The following is a 17,507-nucleotide window of genomic DNA, read 5'->3' on the forward strand; positions in this document are numbered from 1 at the left end:
ACGTGGGATCTTCCTGGACCAGGGCTCAAACCCATGTCCCCTGCATTGGCAGGCGGATTCTTAACCACTGTGCCACCAGGGAAGTCCTATCCATGCATCTTTCTGGTATAATTTCCCTTCAGTTCAAAGAATTTCCTTTACCTTCTCTTTTAGAGCAAGTCTGCTATTGATGAATTTTCTTTGTTTTCCTTCTGCAATGTCTTTATTTTATCTTCATTCCTGAAATATGGTTTCTTGCATGTAGAATTCTGGGTTGACAGTTCTTTTTTTTTCCTCCTTCAGCACTGTCAAAATGTTTTCCCACTGTTTCTGGCCTCTTTAATTTCTGATGAGAAATCTGTGATCATTCCAAGTGTTTTTGCATGTAATATATCATTTTTCTCTAGCTGCTGTCAAAATGTTTTCTTTATCTTCAGTTTTCAGCACTTTGAGTTTGATGTGTAGAGGTTTGTGGTTTTGTTCTGTTTTGTTTAATTTTTATGTTATCCAGTTTGGTGTTCACTGAGCTTCGTGGGAAGTTTTCAACCACTATTTCTTCAAGTATTTTTTTTTTTCCTGCACCAATCTTTTTCTCATCTCTGGGACTCCTATGACACAATGCTCAAACTGTCCATATTGTCTTTTTCTTTTTCTTTTTTTGGCCATGCCACTCAGCTTGCAGGATCTTAGTTCCCCGACCAGGGATGGAACCTGTGCCCCCTGCAGTGGAAGTGCAGAGTCCTAACCACTGGACTGCCAGGGAAGTCCATATTGTTTTTTTCAACTTTTATCCTCTCTGTTCATTATTTCTATTGATCTGTCTTCAAGTTCCCTTATTTTTTTCTTTCTGTCATCTCCGTCTGGTATTAGGCCCTCCAGAGAATTGTTAATTTTAGGCCATGTATTTTTTTTTTAATTGTTAATTTTCCATTTGGTCCTTTTAAATTATTTGTTTCTCTGCTGAGAACTTCTACCTTTCCATTCATTTCAAATACATTTACCTTTGCATCATGGAGCTTAACTTTAAACAGCTGCTTTAAAGTCTTTGTCTGACAATCCCAGCGTCTGCGTTACCCCCAGGTTGGCATCTGCTGATTGTCTTTTCTCTTGAGAATTGGTCAATTTTCCTGACTCTTTATATGTGGAGTAATCTTAGATTGTATCCTGGACATCTTGAATATTGTGTTGTTTAGGGTCTGAATCCTGTTAGAATCCTCTGGAACATACTGACTTTTGGGCTGTTTTAGTGGCAGCCCCCCTGGAACAGCTCAGACTGCAAGTTCTGCTTTGCCTCTGTGGGTGGTGGTTCCAGTGTCCGGCTTTGCTGTGTTGATTTGGGTCTGGGATGTGTGTGCACAGAGGAGACGTGAGCCCAGGATTTGGTACGGACTCATTTCCAGAATCAGGCATCCCTTCTCCAGCCCTCTCCTTTCCAGGATTCTCCCCACAGCCTCTGACTCACAGGGGCCCCTCTTCTGGTGCTCTGGCCAGAAAGATGGGGTTCCTCGGAGCTTTAGCGGCCCACCTGCCACTGCACAGTTCTGTGACAAGGGCTGCCCTTGGGGCACAGCCAGGAGACGAAAAAGGAGAGAAAAAAATGGGTATTTCCCCCCATGCACACTCTTTAGACCTCAGGCATACCTTTCCCCCTTTCCCCAGGCCCTCTGCCCAGAAAGACAGTTTCCGTGGGAGTTTTAGACTCCAGGGTGCCACTGCAAAATGGGGCCGGAAAACAGGACGCTTTCTTAGGATAAAGAATGAAGAACAAGGAGGAGAAAAAGAGAAAATATCTGATCTGAATGGGGCCAAATAGTCAACCTTGTTTGGGTGAGAAGGAATACAGAAGTAAGTGTAAAGACGGGGGTTGGCTTGGCGTGGGGGGTTTGGTGGATGCATATCCTGAACTTCTGGTCAAGCAGAGCATTTACGGGGACTACTTATCTACGCTTGGTTTACTGACATGGCACCCTTGGCAGGAGCAGCTCCAACTTGAGCCTAGAAAGTTATTTCAACACATCAAAAACCTATTTACAAACTTAAAATCATTTTGGGAATTCCCTGGCGGTCCAGTGGTTAGGACTTGGCACTTTCATTCCTGTGGGCCTGGGTTCAATCCCTGGTTGGGGAGCTAAGATCGAGACATGGCCAAAAAAAAAAAGAAACAAAACAACTTAAGATCATTTTAAGGCCAAATTTAGAGTTCCCATTGAAATCATGAATTTGATGGCTACTGATGTTTCAATTACATTAACATGACTATTAAACTAACTATTAAAAAGGAAGATATTCTGCCACATTCCCTGCCCTCTTTGGGAAGCCTGGGACTTGAGTGAGCGGGAGAGACCTGAGTTGGGTCTAAACTGCCTCCGTTGCTAGATAACCTTGGGCAATTTATTTGTCATCTCTAAGCCTCAGTTTCCTTATCTCTGACATGGGAATAACAATAGTAATATTTACCTCATAGGCTTGGGAGAGGTCCAATAAGATCAGGTGGATGAATTATGCCTTTATTTTCCTGTAGGCTTATCTTAAAAGAATGAGAAGTATTTTCAAGAGGGCCAACCTCGTTCTGCAGGGTGGAGGTTGCTCCTGGTTTTTGTTTATTTATTTTTATTATTTTTTTTTGAATTTTTGAATTTTATTTATTTTTTTATACAGCAGGTTCTTATTAGTCATCCATTTTATACCCATCAGTGTATACATATCAATCCCAATCTCCCAATTCATCACACCACACCACCCCCGCCGCTGCTTTCCCCCCTTGGTGTGCATACGTTTGTTCTCTACATCTGTGTCTCAATTTCTGCCCTGCAAACTGGTTCATCTGTACCATTTTTCTAGGTTCCACATATATGCGTTAATATGCGATATTTGTTTTTCTTTTTCTGACTTACTTCACTCTGTATGACAGTCTCTAGATTCATCCATGTCTCTACAAATGACCCAATTTCGTTCCTTTTTATGTCTGAGTAATATTCCATTGTATATATGTACCACATCTTCTTTATCCATTCGTCTCTCGATGGGCATTTAGGTTGTTTTCATGACCTGGCTATTGTAAATAGTGCTGCAATGAACAATGGGGTGCATGTGTCTTTTTGAATTATGGTTTTCTCTGGGTGTATGCCCAGTAGTGGGATTGCTGGGTCATATGGTAATTCTATTTTTAGTTTTTTAAGGAACCTCCGTACTGTTCTCCATAGTGGCTGTATCAATTTGCATTCCCACCAACAGTGCAGGAGGGTTCCCTTTTCTCCACACCCTCTCCAGCATTTGTTGTTTGTAGATTTTCTGATGATGCCCATTCTAACTGGTGTGAGGTGATACCTCACTGTAGTTTTGATTTGCATTTCTCTAATAATTAGTGATGTTGAGAAGCTTTTCATGTGCTTCTTGGCCATCAGTATATCCTCTTTGGAGAAATGTCTATTTAGGTCTTCTGCCCATTTTTTGATTCGGTTGTTTGTTTTTTTAATACTGAGCTGCATGAGCTGTTTATGTATTTTGGAGATTAACCCTTTGTCCGTTGATTCGTTTGCAAATATTTTTTCCCATTCTGAGGGTTATCTTTTTGTCTTGTTTGTAGTTTCCTTTGCTTTGCAAAAGCTTTTAAGTTTCATTAGGTCCCATTTGTTTATTTTTGTTTTTATTTCCATTACTCTAGGAGGTGGATCAAAAAAGATCTTGCTGTGATATATGTCAAAGAGTGTTCTTCCTATGTTTTCCTCTAAGAGTTTTATAGTGTCCAGTCTTACATTTAGGTCTCTGATCCATTTTGAGTTTATTTTTGTGTATGGTGTTAGGGAGTGTTCTAATTTCATTCTTTTACATGTAGCTGTCCAGTTTTCCCAGCACCACTTATTGAAGAGACTGTCTTTTCTCCATTGTATATCCTTGCCTCCTTTGTCATAGATTAGTTGACCATAGGTGCGCGGTTTTATCTCTGGGCTTTCTGTCCTGTTCCATTCATCTATGTTTCTGTTTTTGTGCCAGTACCATATTTGTCATTTTTCCCTTGCTGCTTTCCATAATTTTTCTTTGTCTTTAATTTTTGCCAATTTGATTACTATGTGTCTCGGCATGTTTCTCCTTGGGTTTATCCTGTGTGGGACTCTCTGCACTTCCTGGACTTGGGTGGCTATTTCCTTTCCCATGTTAGGGAAGTTTTTGACTTTAATCTCTTCAAATATTTTCTCGGGTCCTTTCTCTCTCTCTTCTCCTTCTGGGACCCCTGTAACGCGAATGTTGTTACGTTTAATGTTGTCCCAGAGGTCTCTTAGGCTGTCTTCATTTCTTTTCATTCTTTTTTCTTTATTCTGTTCTGCAGCAGTGAATTCCACCATTCTGTCTTCCAGGTCACTTATCCGTTCTTCTGCCTCAGTTATTCTGCTATTGATTCCTTCTAGTGTATTTTTCATTTCAGTTATTGTGTTGTTCATCTCTGTTTGTTTGTTCTTTAATTCTCCTAGATATTTGTTAAACATTTCTTGCATCTTCTCGATCTTTGCCTGCATTCTTTTTCCAAGGTCCTGGATCATCTTCACTATCATTATTCTGAATTCTTTTTCTGTAAGGTTACCTATCTCTACTTCAGTTAGTTGTTTTTCTGGGGTTTTATCTTGTTCCTTCATCTGGTACATAGCCCTCTGCCTTTTCATCTTGTCTGTCTTTCTGTGAATGTGGTTTTTGCTCCACAGGCTGCAGGATTGTAGTTCTTCTTGCTTCTGCTGTCTGCCCTCTCGCTCCTGGTTTTTAGAAGGAGGCTCAAACCTGGGAGTGCCCGGTCCCTGAGCCTGGAGGGCAGTGGATGAGGCGGCAGAGACCGAGGGTGGCCCTTGGAGGTCTCAGGGCGGCAGGCTCTCCAGCGGGGCGGCTCCTGGCTGTTGGGGCAGCTTTGTCGGGCCTAGCAGCCTGCTGGGCTGGAGCGGACTGACTGGTAATGGTGTGAGCAGAGGCCCAGCCTCCCCACCTCACCTCCCAGCCAGGGGCCAGCCTGGGTGGGTTTGTCAGCGCTGTGGCCCGAACTTAACAGCCTGAAGGACCGCCCTTGAAAAAACAAACAGCCCCCAAAATGTAAAATTGAATTTCATCTTAGCAAGGTGAGTGGAGGCTTGTTTTCAGTTTTATCGTGATTTAGAAAAAGGAAGAAACAAGACATTTGCACATAGTGAGTGCCCAGGAAATGGCATTCGTTATTAGCTCTGATGGCCTGATTTCGCCTACACTTATCCAGCCAGCCTGCTCTCGTGTGGTTGTGGGGTTTGGGTGAGAGGCACGCCTGCTCCTGGCCGTGGCTGTGGAAGGCTGACCCGAGGAAATCGGAGGAACACAGACAGGGAGGTACTGGGGAAAACGCAGAACGGCACCCATCGTAGCTTATTCTCGTCAGCCGTCCGTGTGGGAAATGATGCCGTGTTCCTCTAACATGAGGTGGAAAGGAGACAAATAAAAAAGGCAGGCGAGTCAGGGAGAGGTCTTCCTGTTGGTCTTCTGTGGAGGGCAGCCCCACTGCTGTGTTTGAAGTGCTGCGAGGTGGCGAACCCAGGTTATGAGGACATGCTGTGTGCTGGGGTCCGAACCCCATATCTGCAAACAGCTTGCAGGAGCTTTGACAGATACACAGTTGCATCCAGGAAACCGTGGCCCCAGTCGGTCAGGACTCAGAGCATTTCATGATCCCAAAGTTTCCTCACGCCCCTTTGCAGGTCAGCCTCTCCTCTTTCCTCAACCCAGGCACCACAGATTTGGGGGAGGAGGAATCTAAATGGTGGGAAAAGAAAATAAACAAAAACAAAGCAAGTGATTTAGGAGGGAAAATTGCGAAACAGCAGGGTACCGTCCAAGTTTCTGTTTGCAAAATTGCGCTGTGTCTGTATACATTTTGGAGAGAAGCTGGGTTTTTAGAACAGATTTGCATTTTCTTTGTGATTTTTCTATCGAGTTAGAAGGAACAGAACCTCAGCGGACAGAATCTTAGATGGCTGCCAGCCCCATGGTTCTCAAACCGTGGTCCTCAGGGTGTTAGAATTCCACAGGCGGCCTGACTTTGGGGGATTCCATACACGTATGATTCTAATTGTTAAAACATTTTGAAACTGTGTAGAAATGGCAATAAATTTTATGTTTCTCATGCCCTTGTCTTTCTTCATAGATTTGTAATTTTACTATATATATAGAAAATATTTTATCTCTATATAGTATTTTATATAGTATTTATTATATAAATAAGAAAATTATCATATAAATAATATATTTTGTATGTCTATTATAGTATTTGTAGTATTAAAGGTATGGTTATAAAATATATATAGATAAAATACTATATATAGTAAATATATAGTATATATAGATAAATATATAGTTAAATATATAGTAAAATATACAGAAAATATAGATAAAACACTATATATAGTGAATACATATTTTGTTATACAAAATTTATATATATAAATTATAATATACATATTATATATGGAATGAAATACTATATATAGTAAAATTATAAATCTATAAAGAAAAACAAAGTCATGGTAAACATATGTATTTAGTATACATATATAATATAAAAATACACATTTAGTATATATATATAGTAATATATATGTTGCCAGACAACATAATGCATGTTTGTCAATCTTATTTGTATGTATGATTCTGGAATTTGCACTTTTTTCCCATTATGTTTATAAGATTAATTCATTTTCATGTACAAAGCTACAGGTGATTTATTTTCTCTGCTGAACAGCATTCCATTGTAGACTCCATTCTAGTTTCTTTATCCTTTAATGGTCAGTGGAAATGTGCGTTGTTTCATGTTTTTGCTATTGCAAACAACGCTGCTAAGAGCATTCTTACACATGTGCAAGAGTTTATCTGAAGCCTGAGTAACACACCTAGGGCTGGAATGGATGGTTCCAGGGTAGGGGCCTCTTCAACTTAACAAGATGATGTGAAATTTTTTCCAATGATAGGTGTGTAGCCAGGTCAGCTTTTTTCTGTGGAGACCCCAGAAGAAAGTTTCCACCATCGCTGTGTGTAAATTTGAAATTCTTACAGTGATATCGTTGTTAAGAGGCTGTAGCTCAGTACTGGACATTTAAAAGAGTTTAGAGCCCTGTAGCTGACCAGGACGAGTTACAGCAGCTAGGCTACTAACCCGGTGAGTGACTGGGATGGATGGATCTTTATGCTTCTGTGGCCACAGTTTACTCACCTGTAAAATGGGAAAGAAATACCTACTTCAAAGGGACTTGGGGATTAGAGAGACATGACAGCTAATTCCAGTGCCTGATCTTGGCTGGGTCCTGTACTGGAGGGGAACATGCTTTGAAGGACATTATTGAGTCAGTTGGTGAAACTGACAACATTGGAATATGAACAGTAGATTAGATCAGATATATTATCAGGGTTAAATTTGCTGAAGCTGATAGCTGTACTGGATGATATAAAAGAACATCCCTGGGACTTCCCTGGTGGTCCAGTGGTTAAGACTCTGAGCTTCCAATGCAGGGGGCCCGCGTTTGATCCCTAGTTCTAGTCAGGGAACTAGATCCCGCATTCCTCAGCTAAGATCCCGCATGCCATAACTAAAGATCATGCATGCCGCAACTAAGATCTGGAGCAGCTAAATAAATAAATAAATCATCCTACATCCAGAAGTATTTCGAGGTAAAAGGCTGGGATGCTTGCAACTTACTCTCAAATGTATAAATAAGGATTGCAAGTGATGAAGCATGTCAGGTAAAATGTGAACGCCAGTGAACAGAAGAGATGGGAAAACCTCCTAAACTCGGGGAAGACTGGGAACGAGCACAGCAATTTTTTTCTAGGAGCTCTAGGGCTTGACACAGCATTTGGAGATGTCTGCTGAAAGAACAAATGATTGAATAAATGAATGAATGAATAAGTTAATAAATAAAGGCTGTGATATCTTGGCTGGGCATAGATGTAGAGAACTCCTTGTGTTAACATTGACCTTTTCGTGAAGTTTGATTTTGAGTGATGGCCTGTCTCACTCCCAGAACAGAGTAGATCCCAGCACACTGTCCAATAAAAATACAATGTGAGCCATATATGTATTATAATTTTAAAACTGTCTAGTGACCACCTTAGAAGCATAAAAAGAATAGGTAAAGTCAATTTTAATACTGTATTTCATTTAGCCCAACGTGTTCAGATAGTATTACTTTAACATATAACTAATATTAAAATCATTGAGGTATTTTTACATTCTTTTTTTTTCATTTGAAGTCCTGGCAGTCCAACACGTACCTTACTTACTGCACTTCTCAATTCAATCACTAAATTTTCATCGAAATAGTTGATCTGTATTTTGATTTCATAAAATTTACAGTTGAAAAGGTAGATTTATATACCCAAATTGTTCCAAACATACTTGAAAGTTTTCCAATAGCTGAATGAGTATGGCTTTTAAATTTAAATTAATTTAAAGGAAATAAAATGAAAACTTCAGTTCCCCAGTTATACTAGCTACCTATCAGGTGCCCAACGGGCCCCTGTGGCTGGTGTGTGCTGTGCTGGTTGGCGAGGGGTTACATGCTCCCTAAATAGGATGGATGGATGGATGGATGGATGGATGGATGGATGAGTGGAGCTAGGCTGGTTAGCAGACCGCCCTCTCATATGGGTTTCAGATTCAGCCAAAGGCATGTTTGTTAAAGGAAAACATCAAGTAGCAAAATCATATGTGCAATATGTCCCATTTTTGTTTTTTCAAATATCAAATAAGTAAGCATTAGTATAGGCACTGGAAAAATGTATACCACATTGTATGCGGTGAATTCAGTAAGTATTCATCGAGAGACAGGCCTGCCCGAGTTGCTGAGTTAAGGTCCCTCCCTGCCCGCACGGAGCTGCCACTCTGGCTGGGGAGACGGACAGTGGACAACAGATGGGTAGTGGTCGCGTGGCAGTGGGGGATAAAGGGCATTTATTGTTACAGAAGCTGGCGGGGCAGAATGAAGGCAGCCCCAGACGGAGGGCCCTCTGAAGAGGACACGTCTGAGCTGAGACCTGGGAAGCCAGAAGTGGGCGCTGCGTGGGGAGGGGTGGGGAGATTGATGCTCCGGCTGGAGGGGGTGATTCGTCGGGATCGCGGGAAGAACTCGAGTCGGCGGAGAGACGAGTCGCCTGCAGGTGGCGCTCTCGGCCCACCCTTTTCGGTCCAGGTAATGGGGTTTCCTTTTTCAATTGCTAACCTCGTGGGAAGCCCAGGAAGCACTTTTCTCTCAGGTGAGTTTCGCAGTCATTTCTCCAGGATATTGTGTCTGAACGGGGCTGAAAGATGGAGTCGAAGGGTCACATATGGCCCAGATCCCCCAAACCTCTTCCCCTTCCTCCTTGACAGAGCCCACCTCCGCCTTCACCAAGGGTAACCTTCCAGTGGGGGTGCAGTCAGGAGTCAGAGTCCGTGTTCAGCTCCACGAGACCTTGGGCGAGTTACCCATCTTCTCTGAGCTGCTTCCTAGCTGTGAACTAGGTCAGGAACCCTGACTTTGAAACAAGATCGTGGGGTCCATGGAGCGGGCAGCGTGTCTGCCTTGGTCCTGGCCGGTCCTGCGGTAACTGAGCCCAGCTGCCAGGCACTGTAGTAAGTGCTCACTTAGTCCCCAGGACAACCCCCGAGGCAGGGATGCTGGTATCCCCACCCGGGTGGAGGCGGTCCAGCCAGCCTCCTGGCCTCAGAGGCCGTGCTCCACTAAGCTGTGTTGGGCCATCTCCCTTTATCTGAGGTGGATTCTTTCACTGGGGTCCTTTGAGAAGAGGGTGATAAGAGTTGGAAAGTGGAGTTTGTGGTGCTGTAACCCTGAGCAGGAGGGAAGAACTGGGGGATGAGCTGAAGGAAACTGTACTTCTCTGGAGCTATGACAGACCTTCCCCTCCTTGACTCGCGGTATCAGTAATTATCAAGAGTGCCTACTACAAGCCAGGCACTACCTTGAATACTTTATAAACATTGTCTCATTTAATCTTTTCAGCATTTTTGAACTCAAAGAAAAGTACAGAGTAGTATATAAACACCCATTCACCTACATCCAGATTTTTAAATGTTAACATTTTGCCATATTTGCCTCAAGAGTTTTCTTTCTGGGACTTCCCTGGCGGTCCAGTGGTTAAGACCACCAACGCAGGGGGCGCAAGTTCGATCCCTGGTCGGGGAACTAAAATCCCACATGCCGCCTGGCGCGGTCAAAAAACAAATAATAAAATAAAAAATAAATTGATTTATCTTAAAAAAAAGATTTTTCTTTCTAAGGAAAAAAAAGATTTGAAGTCCCCTTTGTGTCTCTCCTAAATTTCATCTTCTCCCCCCTCCCCACCTCAGAAGAAGCCATCACATATCTATCTATAAGTAATACATACATTGTTTGGTATCTTATAATGAAATTGTTATTGATTTAATTGTAGATTCACATGCAGTTGTAAGAAATAAAACACTTTGCCCAGTTTCTCCTAATGATGCAAAACTGTAGTATAATATCACAGCCAGGATGTAGACATTGGTACAGTTCACCTATTTTATTCAGAGTTCCTGTTTTACCCATCCTCTTTTCTGTTTAAGTGTTATGTCTTTAAATGTACACCAGTGGTATACTATGCATTTCCTTCTGCAACGTCCTTTTTCACCCAAAATGATGTTTTCAGGATCTATGCATCTTGGTACATACTGCTCGAGTTCATACGTTGTATGAATATACTGCAATTTATTACTCATTCCACGTGGATATCAAAGTAGGGTTTTGTGTGTGTGTGTGTGTGTGTGTGTGTGTGTGTGTGTGTGTGTGTGTTATATAGCGCTGCAATGAAGAGACTTGCATTTGTCACCCCCAGTGATAGTTTAGAGGATGTGACCAGAAGAGGAATCTCGGGGTCATAAGGTGTCTGCATTCCAATTTATTAGACATTAACAAATTGTCCTCCAAAGCATCTACATCAATTTGCACTCCCTCCAGCAGTGTAGGAGTATTTCTGTTTCTTTTCATCTCCTGTGCATGAAGGAGTACCTATCTCACTGTTGTTTGAATTTGCATTTCCCTGATGTAAGATTTCTGATTTAAGCAGAAAAGGAAATTATTAAAAGCAGCTAATATCTCCAGGAGGGCTGGGAAACCAGGCTCAAAGCTGAGCAGACAGAAATGTGCAGATCAGGCCAAGAGCTGGCAGTGACGACAGAATGAAGACAACGCAGGGTCCCAGATGTCGGAGCTGGCACCCCAGCACCATTGACAGCAGCCCCTGGATGCTGGTGGAAGCCCCTAGCCTCCACCCCCCTTCGCTGTGAGGCAGGTGCTGCAGCTGCCGTGGGCTATCACCATCGTGGAGGCCGCTCGGCCTCAGGGCCCCGCTTCATGTCAGCGCGGCTGGGTCCAGCTGGGGCTGAGTGTCTGACAGTTTACCCGCACATGGTAGGAGGACAGTCTCAAAGGAGGGGATTCCCCAAACATGGGGAGGAAGGCGCAGGTGCGGTATGGTCAAAAAATGACAAATGTCTAGCACACCCAATCAGCAGTAAGGTTGGACATCTTTTATGTGTTTATTGGCCACTCAGATTTCCTTTTTAGTGAGTCTCCTTTGCCTGTTTGGGGTGGTTTGTCTTTTCCATGTTGAAGTGGATGAATTCTTTATAAATTCTGAATTATAATCTTTAAACCTATTACCTATGTTAAAGTATGTATATTCTTCTGGGCTGTGCTGTATCTTTTCACCTTGTTTTTGGTGTCTTTTTTTTTTGGTCCACGCCGTGTGGCTTGCAGGATCTTAGCTCCCTGACCAGAGATTGAACCCGCGCCCTCGGCAGTGAAAGCGCTGAGTCCTAATCACTGGACCGCCAGGGAATTCCCTCAAGGTATCTTTTATCATGCAGGTTTGTCATGCTGGCACTTAAAATTATCTATATTTTTCTTGGTACTTGTGCTTTTCTGAGTGCCTCCCTGGTTTGAGAATATGGCCAAATGCGTGATTGGGATCAGGTCTGCCACTGAAAACAACTAAAATGCTGGATAAAATGAAAGCACTGTCTGGGGCTTCCGTGGGAGTGCAGTGGTTGAGAATCTGCCTGCCAAAGCAGGAGACACGGGTTCGAGCCCTGGTCCGGGAAGATCCCACATGCCTCGGAGCAACTAAGCCCGTGCGCCACAACTACTGAGTCCGCATGCCACAACTACTGAAGCCCGCACGCCTGGAGTCCGTGCTCCGCAACAAGAGAAGCCACCGCAGTGAGAAGCCCGCGCACCGCAACGAAGAGGAGCCCCCGCTCGCCACAACTAGAGAAAGCCCACACACAGCAACGAAGACCCAATGCAGCCAAAAATAAATAAATAATAATTAAAAAAAAGAAAATTAACCGTATACGAGTGGGTTAAGTTCTGGGCTCTCTGTGCTCTTCCATTGATCTATTTGCATTTCCTTATGACACTATCACATTACTTTGATTACTGTAGCTTTATAGAAACCTTGAAATCAGTCAGTGAGAGTCCTCCAACTTTGTTCTTCTTTTTAAAAATTGTGTTGATTATCTTAGATACTTTGCTTTTCCCTATACATTTTATAATTAGCATATACATTTCTATGAACAAAGCATACTAGGATTATGATTGGAACTCCATTGAGGCTATAGATCAATTTGGGAAGAATTGACATCCTAACAATATGTCAATGTAAATATTTAGGTCTTCTTTAGTTACCCTCAGCAATGTTTTATAATTTTCATCTTAGAGGTTTTGCCCATATCTTTAAAAATTTATCCCTACATATTTCCATTTTGTATATTAGTGGTATTTTTTAAAAGTTTATTTTCCAGTTGTACATTGCTAGCGTATAGAAATACAATAGATATTTATATTTGATGTTGTATCTTGCAACCTTGCTAATTTAGTTACTAGCTCTAGTAAACTTTCTGGGGGCTTCCCTTCCCCGGGGGCTTCCCCGGTGGCGCAGTGGTTGAGAATCTGCCTGCTAATGCAGGGGACACAGGTTCGAGCCCTGGTCTGGGAAGATCCCACATGCCGCGGAGCGACTGGGCCCGTGAGCCACAACTACTGAGCCTGCGCGTCTGGAGCCTGTGCTCCGCAACAAGAGAGGCCGCGATAGTGAGAGGCCCGCGCACCACGATGAAGAGTGGCCCCCGCTTGCCGCAACTGGAGAAAGCTCTCGCACAGAAACGAAGACCCAGCACAGCCATAAATAAAAAATTTTTTTAAAAAAACAAAAAAAAACCCTTTCTGGATTCTAGAGAATTTACTATGTACATTACCATATTTTTAATGAACAGATTCTTTCCTATCTGTATGCATTTTTTCCTGTTTCTTGCTTCACTGTGCACTGGCTAGACCTCCAGCACAGTGTTGAATATGAACAGTGGGAGTGTGCATGTTGGTTTTCTTCCCAAGCATTTAATACTTCAATCCAAATATTGAAAACATTCAGTATTTTATCATCCTGCCCCAGACGGCTAGCTCTTGGTTTTTTGCAGATACCTTTATGAGGTTGAGGAAGTTCACTTCAATTGCTAGTTTGCCAAGAGTTTTATAATGAATGGATGCTGAAGTTTTTCAGATGCTTTTTGTGCATATTATTGAAATGGTCATATGGATTTTTTCCTTTGCTCTATGAGTATGGTGTTACGGGTTGAACTGTGTTCCCAAAAAAGACATGTTGAAGTCCTAACTCTCAGTACCTAGGAATGTGACCTTATTTGGAAATAGGGTCTTTGCAGAAATAATCAAGTTAAGATGAGATCATGAGGGTGGGCCCTACTCCAACATGACTGATGTCACTATAAGAAAAAGAAAATGCCTTGTGAAGACAGACACCCAGGGAGAAGACAGCCATGTGATGTGTCTACAAGCTGAGGAACACCGAGGACTGTCGGCAAAAACCAGAAGCTGGAAAAGGCAAGGAAGTCTTCTCCTTTAACAAGTTTCAGAGGGACCCTGGCCACCAACAGCGTGATTTCAGACTTCAAGCCTCCAGAACTGTGAGGCAAAATATTTCTGTTGTTGAAAGCCACACGGATTGTGGTGCTTTGTTAGGGCAGCCCCAGGAAACAAACACATGTGGTGAATTACCTGGACTGATTTAAAATGTTAAATCAAACTTGCATTTCACTTGGTCACAATACTTTTTATGTATTACTGGATTGGATTTGCTTGTATTTTGTTAAGGGTTTCTGTGTCTGTGTTCATGAAGAATATTATCTGTAGTTTTCTTGGGATGTACTTGTCTGATTTTGGTATTAAGGTATTTTTCTTTGAATGTCTTTGTCTTATTTTGATATCAGACTTTTACAGAAAGAGTTTGGAGAAATAGTTTTTTTTTTTAAGACTGTTTTTTAAGGGAAGTTTAAGGTTCACAACAAAATTGAGAGGGAGGTACAGAGAATTCCCCATATACCCCCTCCCCCTACATATGCATTGCTTCCCCCATTTTATCATCACTCACCAGAGTGGTGCATGTATTACCAAGAATGAACCTACATTGACACATCATAATCACTCAAAGTCAATGGTTTGCCTTAGGGTTCACTCTTGTTTTTCTCTATTCAATGAGTTTAGATAAACTGGGGAAATGGTTTTGTTTTTTAATTTTCCGTTTGTTTGTTGCTACTGTATAGAAATACAATTGATATATGTGTATTGGTGTTGTATCCTGCAACTATGGTAAATTCACTTATTCTAGTTCTAGTTGGGGTTTCTTAGCATTTTTTATATATTTCCATATGCACCTTCCTTTCCAATCTTTATGCCTTTTTTTCCCTGCCTGCTTCACAGGCTGGGACTTCCAGTCAATGTTGAGTAGGAGAGAGAGTGGACATCTTGTTTTATTGCTAATCCTAGGGGGAGAATGTTCAGTCTTTCACTGTATGTATGAAGTCAGCATTAGACTTTCAGAGATGCTGTTCATCAGGCTGAAGAAGTTTCCTTATTGTCCTAGTTTGCAGAGTTACAATCATGAATGGGTATTAAATTTTGTCAAAAATTTTCTGCATTATTTATCTTTTTCTGCAATTTATATTTTCTGCATATGAGATGATCATATGGTTCTTTTAATATGGTGAGTTACATTTATTTTTCAAATAATTAAACCAACATTACATTCCTGGCATATGCTCTGCTTGCATTCGATTGCTATTATTTTTCCTTTAGAAGTTCAATAGAATTCACTAGAGAAGCCATCTGGACCAGGAGTTTTCTTTGTGAGGAAGGTTTTTTTTTTTTTTTTTTTAATTGTGGTAAAATATACATAACAGTAACCTTTTTTTTTTTTAAGATTTAATTTTATTTATTTTTGGCTGTGTTGGGTCTTCATTGCTGTGCGCGGGCTTTCTCCAGTTGCTGCGAGCGGGGGCTACTCTTAGTTGCAGTGCGCAGGCTTCTCATTGCGGTGGCTTCTCTTGTTGCGGAGCACGGGCTCTAGGCCCGCGGGCTTCAGTAGTTGTGGCTCGCGGGCTCTAGAGTGCAGGCTCAGTAGTTGTAGCGCACGGGCTTAGTTGCTCTGCGGCATGTGGGATCTTCCCAGACCAGGGCTTGAACCCATGTCCCCTCCATTGGCAGGCGGATTCTTACCACTGCGCCACATGGCAAGTCCCAGTAACCATTTTTTAGGTGTACAGGTCAATGGCATTAAGTGCCACGAATTTAATGGCTTGAAACAACAAAAATGTACTGCCTGCAGATCTGAAGGTAACAAGCCTGAAATGAGACTTAACAAGGTTAAAATCTAGGTGTTGGTGGGACGGGTTCCTTTTGGAGGCTCCAGTGGAGAATCCATTCCTTGCCTCTTCCAGCTTGTAGAGGCTACTGGCATTCCTTGGCTGATGAATGCATTACTTCACTCTCTGCTTTCAACATCACATGGCCTTCTCCCTAACTTTGACAGTCTTTGACAATTCCTTTTGTGCAGCACCCTTGTAATTACATTGAACCCACCCAGATCATTCAGGGCACTCTTCCCATCTCAAGATCCTTAACTGTACACATCTGCAAAGTCCCTTTTTCCATGTAAGGCAACATATCCACAGGTTCTGGGATTAGAACCTCTTTGAGGGGGCATTATTCCATCTATCACAGTCCGTCCTCTGCCCCCCAAAGATTCACATCCATCCAATATGCAAAATACATTCATCCCATCCCAACATCCCCCAAAATCTCAACCCTTTATAGCATCAACTCAAAGTCCAAAATCTCATCTAAATCTCATTAGCTCACAAGTCACAAATCTCATCATCCGAATAATGTAAATCAGGTATGGGTTTGACTCTATGTATGATTCATCCTGAGGCAAAATTCCTCTTCATCTGTACACTTAGAAAATAAATGATCTAATCCCAAAATACAATAGTGAGATAGGTATGGGGTAACAGTTATACACATTCCCATTCAAAAAGGGAGAAAATGGAAGGAAAAAGAAATTGTAGTCTCAAGCAATTTTGAAATCCAATGGAGAAAACTCAATTAGGTTTCTTTTATTCTTTTTTAAGTAAAAAAAAATTTTTTTTTTTTTTTGGCCGCACAACTTGTGGGATGTTAGTTCCCAGACCAGGGATCGAACCCGGCCCTCGGCAGTGAAAGCAGAGTCCTGACCACTGGACCGCCAGGGAATTCCCTCAGTTAGGTTTCAAGGCCTAGGAATTATCCTCTGTGGCTTAATGTTCTGCCATCTGGCCCACATCTCCACCCTGAATCTTCTTCCTTTTTCATCCCGGGTAGCACATGTTTGCAGCTGAGTAGTATTATGAGGTTGTTTCCTGCCTATGGAATTTTGAGGGTCAGACAGCCTTCTTTCATTTCATCTTTCTCTGTCCCTGTCAGTCCAAGCTGGCAGTGTTTCTGCTGATATAACATGCTCAAAAACCTATGGATCTCCCATGTATGTCATTCACAGGTCTCATCCACAGGTCTTTCCTGAAAAATTCCATCTCTGTTTTTTGCTTCTACAGAGATGGCACACACCTAATCTCTTCAAAGAGCCCTCTGTGTCACCAAATGTTGTGACCTTTTGTTCCTCTCTAGGCACCAGAAAAATGTTGTTCAGCCACACCTTTGGCTTTCTCTCCAAAGCACGCTTTCCTGACAGTGAGTCTCCTAATTTTACCATCTTTTGCAATCTAAATAGGTTCTTTTTCATATAACTGTAGGATACAATCTAGCTAAGCTTTCTGTCACTATATAGCAAGATCCCTTTTTCATACAGTTTCCAACAACATGTTCCTCATTTCCTTCTGAGCCCTCCGCAGAGGTGACTTTAATGTCTATATTGCTACCAACAGTCTGTTTATGATAATTTAGGTACCACCATCTAAGATGATGTAGGTTTTCTATACCGCAGTTAATATCCATATGCCTACTAACAGACTATTCAAGGCAATCAAGGCATCTTCTATGACACTTCTCAAAATTCTTCCAGTCTTTACCTAATTCCAAAGCCAATTCCACATTTTTGGGTATTTGTTATAGCAATACCCCACTTCCCAGCACCCGTATCAGTATTTTGTACTTTTTCATTGCAGT

Source organism: Balaenoptera ricei, chromosome 15 (assembly GCF_028023285.1).
Source record: "Balaenoptera ricei isolate mBalRic1 chromosome 15, mBalRic1.hap2, whole genome shotgun sequence".
Classification (NCBI taxonomy): Eukaryota; Metazoa; Chordata; class Mammalia; order Artiodactyla; family Balaenopteridae; genus Balaenoptera; species Balaenoptera ricei.